An 11,382-nucleotide genomic window follows, 5' to 3' on the forward strand; every position below is an offset into this window, starting at 1 on the left:
ATAAAGGTCCAGACATCTCCCACATGGTCCTGAGGGGCCTGTCACGCCCCAGTGTAGGGGTGCCTAGGACACAACATGCAAAGGCCCCATCTTCCCAGTCTCCCAGATAGCCACGAAGAATTATTTGTTCGAATGTCACAAACTCATTTATTTTACATTAAAAGGTGCTCTAAGGGATGGGAGACGTTACTAGTATTTTCAAACAAAACGAGACTAGCTCGTCCCTCCCTCCTCCTCATCCCGTCCCCCCCCCCTCCCTTCTGTGCTTCCGTGCACTAAACCCCCTGACCCCACCCCCCCAATCCTTCTTGTCGGGTATTGGCTGGAATAATGTTTGCATGCTTCGTGGTGCAGGTGGACAGTTTTTTTTGGTTGCTGTTTGCAGACCCTGGGCTTTCTACAGACCGCATTTTTTTTACAGTGGTGTTCTGAGGACAGGCAGCTAGCAGATAGTGAGGAGATGTTTTTCGTGTTTCTGAGGACAGGCACTAGCAGATAGTGAGGAGATGTTTTTACAGTGTTTTCTGAGGACAGGCAGCAGCAGATAGTGAGGAGATGTTTTACAGTGTGTTTCTGAGACAGGCAGCTAGCAGATAGTGAGGAGATGTTTTTACAGTGTGTTCTGGGGACAGGAAGCTAGCAGATAGGGAGGAGATGTTTGCTGTATGTGACAAACAATGCTGTAGCCTAAAACCCGCGTGACATCGCTTAGAGCACCTTTAAGTAGAAAAAAAATACATATATATATATATATAGGCAACTTATACAAGGCTTCAGGGTGGCCTACCATCAAAATAACAAACAAACGATCCAGTCTAGAAAATGAGAAATTGACATAAGAAACATAAATCGGCCAAATGAATGACAAACTTACCTATCTAACGAATTAAACTGAAAAAAACAAGTATAACACACATGGCAGTCCACCCTTACTATTCAAAATAAACGGTAACAAATTTAACACAAAGGTTGAACAAAGCAAAAGTGTGGCCGGTTGGGAGATGAGGAGGATGAGGAATGCCTGCTGCTTGCGGACGGCCGCCATCTTGGCTCCTTAAATATCAGGTGGTTCCCCTAGCTGCAGCCAATCACGGGTTTGGGCATGAATGCTTTCCACCAATTGTCTCCCGGCTATGGCAACACACTTATTTGCATGTGAGAGAAAATAAAAACAGGGCACACACACACACACACACACACAAACACACACACACACACACACATGACCACAACACACACACCCACACACACACACACACACACACACACACACAGAAACAAATATGACCGCGTCATAACAGTCACTGACTGAGTTGTCTATATTCCACTTATGGATTGTACAAGTGCCATCAAAAGTCAGCTGGATGTCCTTCAATTTAGCCCGGATGTCCGTCCCCGTCCTCTGTCTCTGTGTTGTTGTTCTAACCTCCGGTGGATTTCTGAGGACTATGGTTACCTGGTTCTCAGATCTCTGCAGGGTAAATCCAGACAGCTAGCTAGACTATCTGTCCAATCAGAGTTTTCTGTTGCACTACTAAAACTACTTTTGAACGTACACATGTTCCACCAAAACAAGGTCCTTCCCGAGACCATTTTGCAAAGAGAGTCATTGTGGGCAGGGCTTGATTGAGAAATGTCAAAAAAACAGACCAGGCTTTTCTCCAGTCATGTAATATTGTGTGGACTAGCCAGCAGTGTTGTTGTACTCAAGTCAGTCTTGGTCTCAAGGCCGGAATCGACCGCATTTTTCTCAGGATTTTATTTCAAGATCGGTCAAGACCACAACTGCAGAGATTTCTGCCTGTGCAATGTCTGATTTATGCCTATGTGTTAAAACTTGCAAATGCAACCAATAACTTGATTCAAATCTAATTGGAAATGTGTTCCCTGAGACCCCCCTCTTCCTGTCCCCTTTACACACTCCCAAGAAAGTGAATGCGGGAGACAGGAGAAGAAGCTCTGGCTGTCTAACACAAATCCGGTCTTGGTCTTGGTCTTGACTCCAAAGTCCTGGTCTTGTCTCTCTATGCAAGGATATGTGAGACAGAGTGAGTTATTGGCTCTGCTCAGACAAATGAGACCTAACGGCCAGATGGAGGACTCAACTCTCTGCCACAGGGAGCTTCAAGTAAGGTTTCAAAAAGGAGTTTCCTTCATGCATCAATATTTGACTACTCAATAAATAATGAACAGGATGAAGTGAGAATACATTTGGAACTCTTAATTACTGAGGGCATTTTACACGTTGTTTTATGAGTATTTTATAGTTTTTACGACAAAGACACACATACAAACAGCAACACGTACCACACTGTTTGATGATAATTGCCTGCTATTGTGTAAACAGTGTGGACAAGTGCTGATGTAGGTCTATGTCAGTGCAGTCCTCTGGTGTGTGTGTTTCGATGCGTTGGACAGCAGTGATTAACAGTGCAACACATATCAATGTGTATGCGTGTGTGTGTGCGTGTGTGTGTGCGTGTGTGTGTGTGTTTGTGTGTGTATGGTTAGGTCTGAGAACGCTCCACTTCAAACACAATGATACATCTCCTTTATGCTGTGGTGTAATTAATAGCTGGGATTGCAAGGACACTCTTTCTGGTTCTTGGACTGAAAAGAGTCTTTGGCTCTGAGAGCTTCCTGTTTCGTTATCTGTTTTTACTATTTTTGGGGATAAACTGACGACATGCTGAAAAAATGACAGCTAACTGTTAACCTGTCTCCAGTTTTTATACAGAACTTGACTAATCCTGTTCTGATTCTAGCTGTGTAGTTCAGTCACATACATGAGATGTATATTGAATAATGATATAGTGGAATTGTGATTGTGGTTTTGGTTAATTATTGAATCCATGTTTCCCATCTTCCCATTCAATGGGACTTTTTCAATATTTAACCAAGACCACAATCTTTCCACCTCAATCAAGTTTGAGTTGCCATAAACATAACCATGTTGATCATGCTTTGGTCGCCACAAGTGGATATAATAAGAGCACAAGTGAAAATATGTTGACAGTGAATGTTTTGGAGAACATCCTTTTAGCAAAAGTGTTTGGTAATTCGAAAGAGGCCAAAGTGATGGCATCATCACCCAATTAGGAGAGTCTGTTGGAGTTAGCGGGCCTTTTCTCCGCTGTAACTGATAAATGGATAATAAAGTGATGAATTGGGATGCTGATTTCTTCCTGATGATCCTGTGGAAACAGTGCACCCCTCTGAGCCCTGATTTGATTAGAGCACAGGCTGCTCATCACGGGCCAGGCAGCAATGTGAGGTTCTGATTAATTTATTCTGGTTTTTGGAGCGGCTCCCAACACAGTTTAACCCTTGGGTTCTCAGATCAATAGGGGAACTCCGTGAAAAAACAGTGCAAGGGGTTTAGTTCCGGACCATTTATTTCTCATTCTTCCACCAGAAATTTAAGAACTTCTTCACTGTTCATTGCTGATTAGTCAATACTCTGGTCTAATAAGTCAGGCTGTTCTGATTAACCGTCCATACATACAGCTACAAAATGTAAAGCTCTGTAATTGGTACGTATTCAATGTATTAATTACTGTTGGCACCACATTGATTGTTGCTGTATAAAGGTAGGATCTGAGTTAGGGAGGAGGTGAGGGGGGGTGCTTGCATCCTAAAACACAGTTTTTTTTTTTTTGTTTTTTTTTAGAGTTTGCAGCCTGGAGGAAGTTAAGGAGAAAACACAAGGCTTTCACCCAGGAAATTGGTGTTCCTGTCCTGGGAGCAGGCGTGTAGTCAGTAATGGGCCAGGGCGGCACTCGCCCGTCCAGCCAAGTTTGATGAAAATATGTTTTGTTATCAAAATTATTCAAATGTTTATAAAAAAATAAAAAATAGTAACTGAAGTAATGTAGTTGTTCCTGTAGTGGTACTGTGTGTTTGTAATGTTTTCTCTTCTGATTAAAACAAAACTGTTTAAACCACAGAATGAGGATCAAACATTTAGGACGCCTTCGGAACGTAGTTGGTTGCCACGGTAACAACAGGCCGTCTCTCGGGGCTGCCTTCGACAGCTGACATTAGCTAGCTGGCTTTATAGACAGTGTACCATGGATGTGTTAAGCCATGCTGTGTTAAAGGTTACCGCGACAACAATGGCTTCTCTTTAACCCTTTGTGTTGTCTTCCCGTCAAAATTGAAAATTAACACACATCAACAGTTAACACTTTTGTTGACGCTTTTCATCAATGTTTTTAACTTTTTCTTACGTTTTTGTCCCTTTTGACACTTTTTCCAATGTTTGTCGCTTTTTTTTTGACGTTTTCAACACTACATAACACTAACTTATTAACTTTGGTTTTACAGTTATTTTTTGGAATTTATACCTCATTTATAGGAAATTCTACCTAATGTTTGAGTTAGAAAAACAGAAATTAGGAATTATTTTGACTAAAATTAAAGGAATGTACTGTATGTTGATGGATAATCACCGACTGGAATATGTCAACTTTTACTCAAAACGATTTCAAAACCACTTCAACTTTTTTTCTCCAAATGCTATAAAATTTAATAAGACACCCCGAAATGAATGAAAGTAGAGATTTGTATTTGCCAAAGAGCGTTGTGTGGAACCAATCATGATATTTTAGGTAATTACAACTGGGTAGTTAAAAAGAACATTGATATAGGAAAATGGGTCTATTTGACCCGAGGAAACCGTGAGGGTTAAAGTGGTACAGAGACTTTTCTGGAATGGAAGAGAGTGTAAATAAGGACAAGCTTTTCTGCAGCGTGTGCAGACATTTCCCCGGCGGAGCTGACAGCCCGTCAGCAACAGAGGAGGCCCTCACAGACGTAACATTAAGTCAAACGGGTTTCATGCTTCTTGTAACCTCTTAACCTTCCTATTTAGTAAGAAATGGTGACCACTGGTGATGGTTTCCAGCTGAAACGAGTTTGTGTATTGCCCACATTAAATGAGAAGATATCTGATCTGTGAGTGATTAGTGAGCTTTTAGTTTTCTTTGATCCTGTCACTGCCGTGTACTCGGTACTCTAAGAGTTGGTGCCATGCTGGCCACTTTTCATCATATCTTTCATAATTCAAACAATTCTTGGCTGGAAGTTTTCATGCTTTGATTTTCTTTAACTGCTGGGAGCACATTTGCTGTTCATGTTGTGGCCATAGTCCTGGACCAACAATGCTGTTATGAATGCACAGAGGGTATGTTACAGGTGTGATTGCTGTCTGATGCGGGCTAGTCTATGTCCTGCAGGATGTAAACGCCTTCTCTGCTGTTTGGGTTCATGTTTAGTTGCCACTTTGGGCCATAAAAGGGTTAATTTTATAACCGTGCTGTAGCATAGCCCATGCTGCTGGTTCTGCCAGTACAAATATATTGTACTCTGAATAGGTTCAAATCAACCGTTTTTTGTCTATATTGTTGTGTACAAACCTTTTAGAGCTTTGTTGGTTGAGCATTTTGTAGCCAGACAGCCATTGCCGTTGTAATGCAGTATGTTGGAAAAATTGTTGTTTGTTCTTTATACTACTTCTTTGTCTTTTTAAAAATGGCCCACTCCCTTTTGCACTGGCCCACCCAAAATACTATTTCTGCCTATGCCACAGCCTGGGAGTACTTAAGGGGACTGGTGTTTCTATTCGCCTTTGCTCCTGATGGACAAGAGTCATCATTTTTACCACAGCAAGAGAGCTTTGTCATTTGTACATAAATGTATCTAATTTGTTTGGGCATTCTGAGGCTGTGCTGCAAACATTAGCACTAAATACAAAGTACAGCTGATGCTGATGAGAGTGCCATTAGTTGTGCAGATATTAGGTCATGCACAGAAGTATTAGACACACTGAAATGTTTATCTCATTATGCTGGTAGACAAGAATCAGCAAAGTCGTAACAATTTGACGAAGACGGACGTTTGCACCAAATTCCATGGCAACCACCCAGTGTCTGGAGATACAGTAGTTCACTCAAAAACCAAAAAATGACAACCTCATGGTGACGCTAGAGGAAAACAAAGTCGGTAGGATTCATTTTCCAGTCAACCATGAATGTCTTTAACAGATGTCACAATAATTCACCTGATGGTTGGGGAGACGTTTCCGTCTGGAACAATCAATATAGAGTCATGCCACTAGTGGTTAAAACCTTGACTCTCACTAACAACAATCCAAATCCTGGTTGTTATGTTGATAACATGGATACATAAACTGTCTGTAATGCTTCATACTGAAGGGAGAAGAGATGAAAGAAAACAACGTATGATGGTGAGTCCAGCTTTCTCTAAATGGACCAATAGCTTGCTGCTGGTTAGAAGCAGTTTGTATTTGGCCCTTAGGTTTTGATTGGTACAATCTTGTAGATGAACTTTTCATGTCTCACCCATCATTTCATTTATGTGAATAATCAAATTCTATGTTTTTATTTAAATGAATAACGTCCTGTATGCTGGATATCCTTGCTGTGGTGCAGTGGAAGAGATGCAGTGGAGGGGTGGGTATTGTGGGGGGTTCACAAACTGGGAACACACACTGATATTCTGCCCAGCAGGTTTTGTGCAAATCCAATCATTTGTAACAAAATCATGCAGCTCTAAATAACTATCCAGCTGAAACATGATTCAAATCTGTCTGGAACGAGAGGAGCTGCAACAGGGGATCTTCAGTTTGGACATGTGGTTTGGTTTTACAAGACAAATGCTGGATTATAAGCACCAGAGAATGGCTGAGCAGCAGCATAAAGACTTACAGTCTAACACTGTCAATAAATGAACACTTAGTTGATTATTTGTAGGTTTGTGGTTCATAAAGGGTTTTAAAGGGAAGAAATGTGCAGGCCACAATGGGCAGGAAACTTAAAAATAACCATCCTCTCATGTAAATGGATGTCCATTTATCAGTGTGTAAGTTATTAATGCAAATGTACTTTACACTGGTTAAACGTCTATTAAATTGTCCATAGCATCAAAGTTTCACTTTCTTAGTTTTAACATTTGGCAGCGGAGAAATGGTTATGACCAGGATGAAAAATATTTATTTCACCTTTGCTTTTAGCTATTGCCTCTGGAATTAAGAACTCCAACGGCCGGCCTCACATTCTTTATGGTGGTAAAAAGAAAACCAAAGAAGAAATATGCATATTTATATATATTATTATTTATTATTATTATATTATATGTATTTACACACATACATACATATACATATTATACATACATACATACATACATACATACATACATATATACATACATACATACATATACATATATAAACATACATGCACATACTGTACACACTGTACACACACACACACACACACACACAGGTACATGTACATTGAGTGAATACAAAAAGGTGTCCAAGAGAATCCTCTCTGTGTTCTCAAGAGTGTGTGACTCATTACAAGTTACAAGTTGGAGAAAAAAAGGGAAGTGTGTTCGTCACCCTGGAGAATCAGTTCGAGACACTTTACAAAAGCCTGCTTGTCCTCCAGTTGATCCAACAGTGCAGCTGGGATCGATGATTTACAGCGGTTGCACCCACGGGACCTTGCAGCGCTCGTCACACGGCGGTGGAAGACACTGAAGGTCAAGGCTCAGACCAGGACTAGGGAGGGGGTGGGGGGGACTAATGTGGAATGAGGTAACTCCACATAAGGCTTCAACCATGAAACCACAGAGAACAACTGGTGCAGAGGTGACTGTGGACTCTGAAGATCTGCCTGCTCTAAGCAGAGTGGGAAAGTGATACAACTATCACTTTGCATTACATTTAGCTGACTCTTTCCTCTAAAGCAACTTCCAATAAGTGCATTCAACCATGAAGCTACAGACTCCAAACAGCAAGAATTAAGTACAAGGACTTTTGCTTCAAATAAGCCAAACTACAAAGAGACACATAGAAGGGCAACATGTAAACACATTTGTTAAAATGTATTTTCGTAGCATCATCTTCTTGGCCAAGTTGCAGTCAGAAGAGATTGTAGACTTTTCGCTGTCCAGATGTCATTGGGAAGCTTGTTCCTCCATTCAGGAGCCAGAACAGCGCGCCATTGGGACTTTGTTGTGTGATAAGGTGTCCCTTGCAGTGTTTGGAGCAACAAGCAGATTGGCAGATGTAGAGCGGAACGGATGGGCTGGGGCGTAAGGTTTTACCATGTCAAAAATTTAAAATCAAATGTTCCCAGGGGGCTCACAAACGTTCTGTGAAGAAGCGAGAATCCCAATGAGTGTTACCGGCAAAACGCCACAAATCAAACATGCAATTAACTCTAAACTCCTATCTTATACAAACACTGTATAAAAAAATGCATGGGCATCCCTGTAGAGAAAGACGTCAAGTATTTGGAAAAATTTTATTAATGTTCCAAATACAGCATTCTAATCAAACAAAGGTTGAAAGGTTGAACATCGTGTAAACAATGGGAACCAGCTGGCAAAATTGAATGTAGATTTTTACGATTTCCTGTTTTAAAAAGCATTTAAAAATCTAAGTTAGGTTCCTAATTTAATTTTCTTTTATTGGTTTTATCATCACTTGTACCAGTCATGTATGAAAAGCCCCACGCTCGCCCTGTAGGCACCTTGTTATGAAAATTTGGAGAGGATCGACCAAGCATCGCGACAACTTTTGGAGAGTTAGCAATTTACGCAAAACACGCCATGACCTCATCAACTGTCAAACTAGGCGGTGCTGATCACATATGAATTAGGATTCTGGTAATGCATTACCTATTTCTCTCCTCAAATTTTTTCAGACACATATTTTAGTGTACTGTTTAGCTGTAAAATTAGAAAGGTTGTGACCCGGCCGCTATATTGAAAACAGTCGAGCCGACACCAAGTGCCGCCCACCAGCCACACTTGTTAATTAATATCTGATCACATTGATTCCATAGACATGGATTCATTTTGTTCCAACATCTTGCCGCTTTAAATTTACGTCAGTTGGGCCTTTTCTCAGAGACTTGAATTGGACAACTTAAAAAAGGATGTAAAAACAGCTCTGCGTTAGATACCCTGTAAACCCAGACTTGGTAGGGAATAAACTATTTGGTGGTCACTACTTAGTACTTTTACGTTCGTACGTTTTGTTAAAAACATATTCATTCAACACATTATTTCTTTAGTAGTGATAAGTAGCCTAGTGCTTTCTATTTCTTATGTGCATTTTTCTTCTTATTTCAGACACGACTCCAGAGAAAAGTGATTTATGTTTACTAATGATTGTTAGTAATGACTACTGTTGTAAACTTTATTTGTCTACTGCAACCTTGAAACTTAACCTTAAAGTTAAACTTTGTGTAAAAACTAAAAGGGTTTAACCCTTGTCTTGTCTTCACTTTCGGGACCCTCTCGCATCCCTCGGGTCTTATTTGGGGTTTTAAAGACTATTCTGAAATCAAATTTTACTTCACAATCTAACAGATATTGTCTGTATCTCAATTTCCAACAATTGAGATAACATAAATGTTTAGGGAATGCAATCAGTCTCTACTGAAATGTGAATCGTTTGTCACAAGGTTATAATTCATGTTAAAAATCCACTATGGAAAAAACTGTTTATCACAGGAAATAAGGTAAGGCCATTGATTTTCAGGTAGAAAAAATGTAACTTGTACCATTTTGACCATACGGAATAAGGCAACAGGTTTCAATGCAAATTTCTGGTAATGTCAAGTAATTTGGGTGAACAGTGTACACATTTGACATCTTTTTATTAAAGCATAATACTTGACCTGTGTTACTCAATCAATCAATCAATCAATCAATCAATCAATCAATTTTTCTTCTCATGTGAAATCAAGGCACAATTTCAGTAGAATGTAATTCCATAAACTACTTAAATGTGTGCATGATTCTTAAGGTAAGCCATTGTTGTGTTAAAATAATAAAAAAATAAAAAAAATCCCTCCCATAAAATCCAGGAAACAAAAGTTCTGAGAAACACAGAATGCTTGTCCTCTTTCGACTTGCCTCATTAAACAGCCGTCCTTCGATGCACACACCGTACAACCCACGCTTTGATTATACATTCTTTACTTCCCCTTCATCAATTCTTCAATTCTTTTGTTGGCTTGTCATTGAGATAGATTAAATTAGCTTCCCATGGAGCCTTTGAGTATCATGTTAACTCAAAGACCGTCCACATCCAGATTTGGATTCATTTCTATTCCTTTCACCATGATTCAATACACAGAATATAAAGATCCCTATAAATAACAAGCACACATCTCTTGTGTCACATTTTGAACTGTGATCTTTTGAACAGTTACAGACTGGAAGAAAAAAAAAGCAAGATTTATCTTTGAAAGATGAACCAAGTTGTCCCTTTGCTTTGCATATGATCAGCTTCCACAGGAAGCAGCTTGTAATCAACCCTATGAATGACACAGACAGGAAGTGCATTGATAGTAGCTACCATTCCCCTGGTGGGTGAACACATGAATGCAAGGCAGAGCTAAATATAACCTGTTTCTTTCCCTATACAGATGGCTGGCAGCGAACACCAACTGACAGGGCTTCGAAGCTTAGACTGACGGTGTTGTTGCATACAGAGTACATTTTTTACATCCATATTTCATGAAGCAGATACCTCACACCAAGTAATTCCTTCCTTTTTTTACTTTGACCAGAAATAGTGAAAAAAGAGGAGCATGGTTCAGACCTACACTGTTACATCTGCCTTGTTTAGTTTGGTTGAATCACACTACTACTTGGTTTTCCTCCTCGTTTGGGCGGGTGTGAACACACCATCACACTCGGAATGCCAAAAGCGGACCCAACAAGCATATCGAGACCTTCTTGATGAGGTGGTCTCGGTACGCTGTCTAACCAACTCTGGGGCCGCTCATTTGTGAGAACGTGATCAGACCTCGAACTGCACCAACTGTGTACTTGATACTGAGCAAAACAATGTCTTATTTAAATCAGTGGTTCTCAAACTTTTGAAATATTTTTTTATTTATTTTAATCACATTGCCAAACCTCCTCCACAGCGCTGCCGAGGAGGGTCTGGCAAGTCCACACAGCATTCTTTGATGGGAGACAAACTGCTCTGGGGAATTGGCATTTCTATAAACCAATCCCAATCATCTTGGGTGTCGCTAAACGCCACACGCGGCAAACAACCTCGGGAAGGAACTTGTTTTGGTAGAAGCTGTAGGTTCAAAAGTAGTTTTAGTTGTGAAACAGAAAAACTCAGATTGGACAGATAGTCTAGCTAGCTGTCTGGCTTTACCCTGCAGAGATCTGATGACCAGGTAACCATAGTCCTCATAAACCAGTCCCTCCAGAAAAACGCCATTATGTGATGGCATAAATCAATGCGTAATCAGCCAACGTCCGCATATTTTTGCTGGGCCGCATTTTTTCAAATACACCACACTTTCACAGCATATA

The sequence above is a fragment of the Etheostoma spectabile genome, chromosome 18 (genome assembly GCF_008692095.1).
Source record: "Etheostoma spectabile isolate EspeVRDwgs_2016 chromosome 18, UIUC_Espe_1.0, whole genome shotgun sequence".
Taxonomy (NCBI): domain Eukaryota; kingdom Metazoa; phylum Chordata; class Actinopteri; order Perciformes; family Percidae; genus Etheostoma; species Etheostoma spectabile.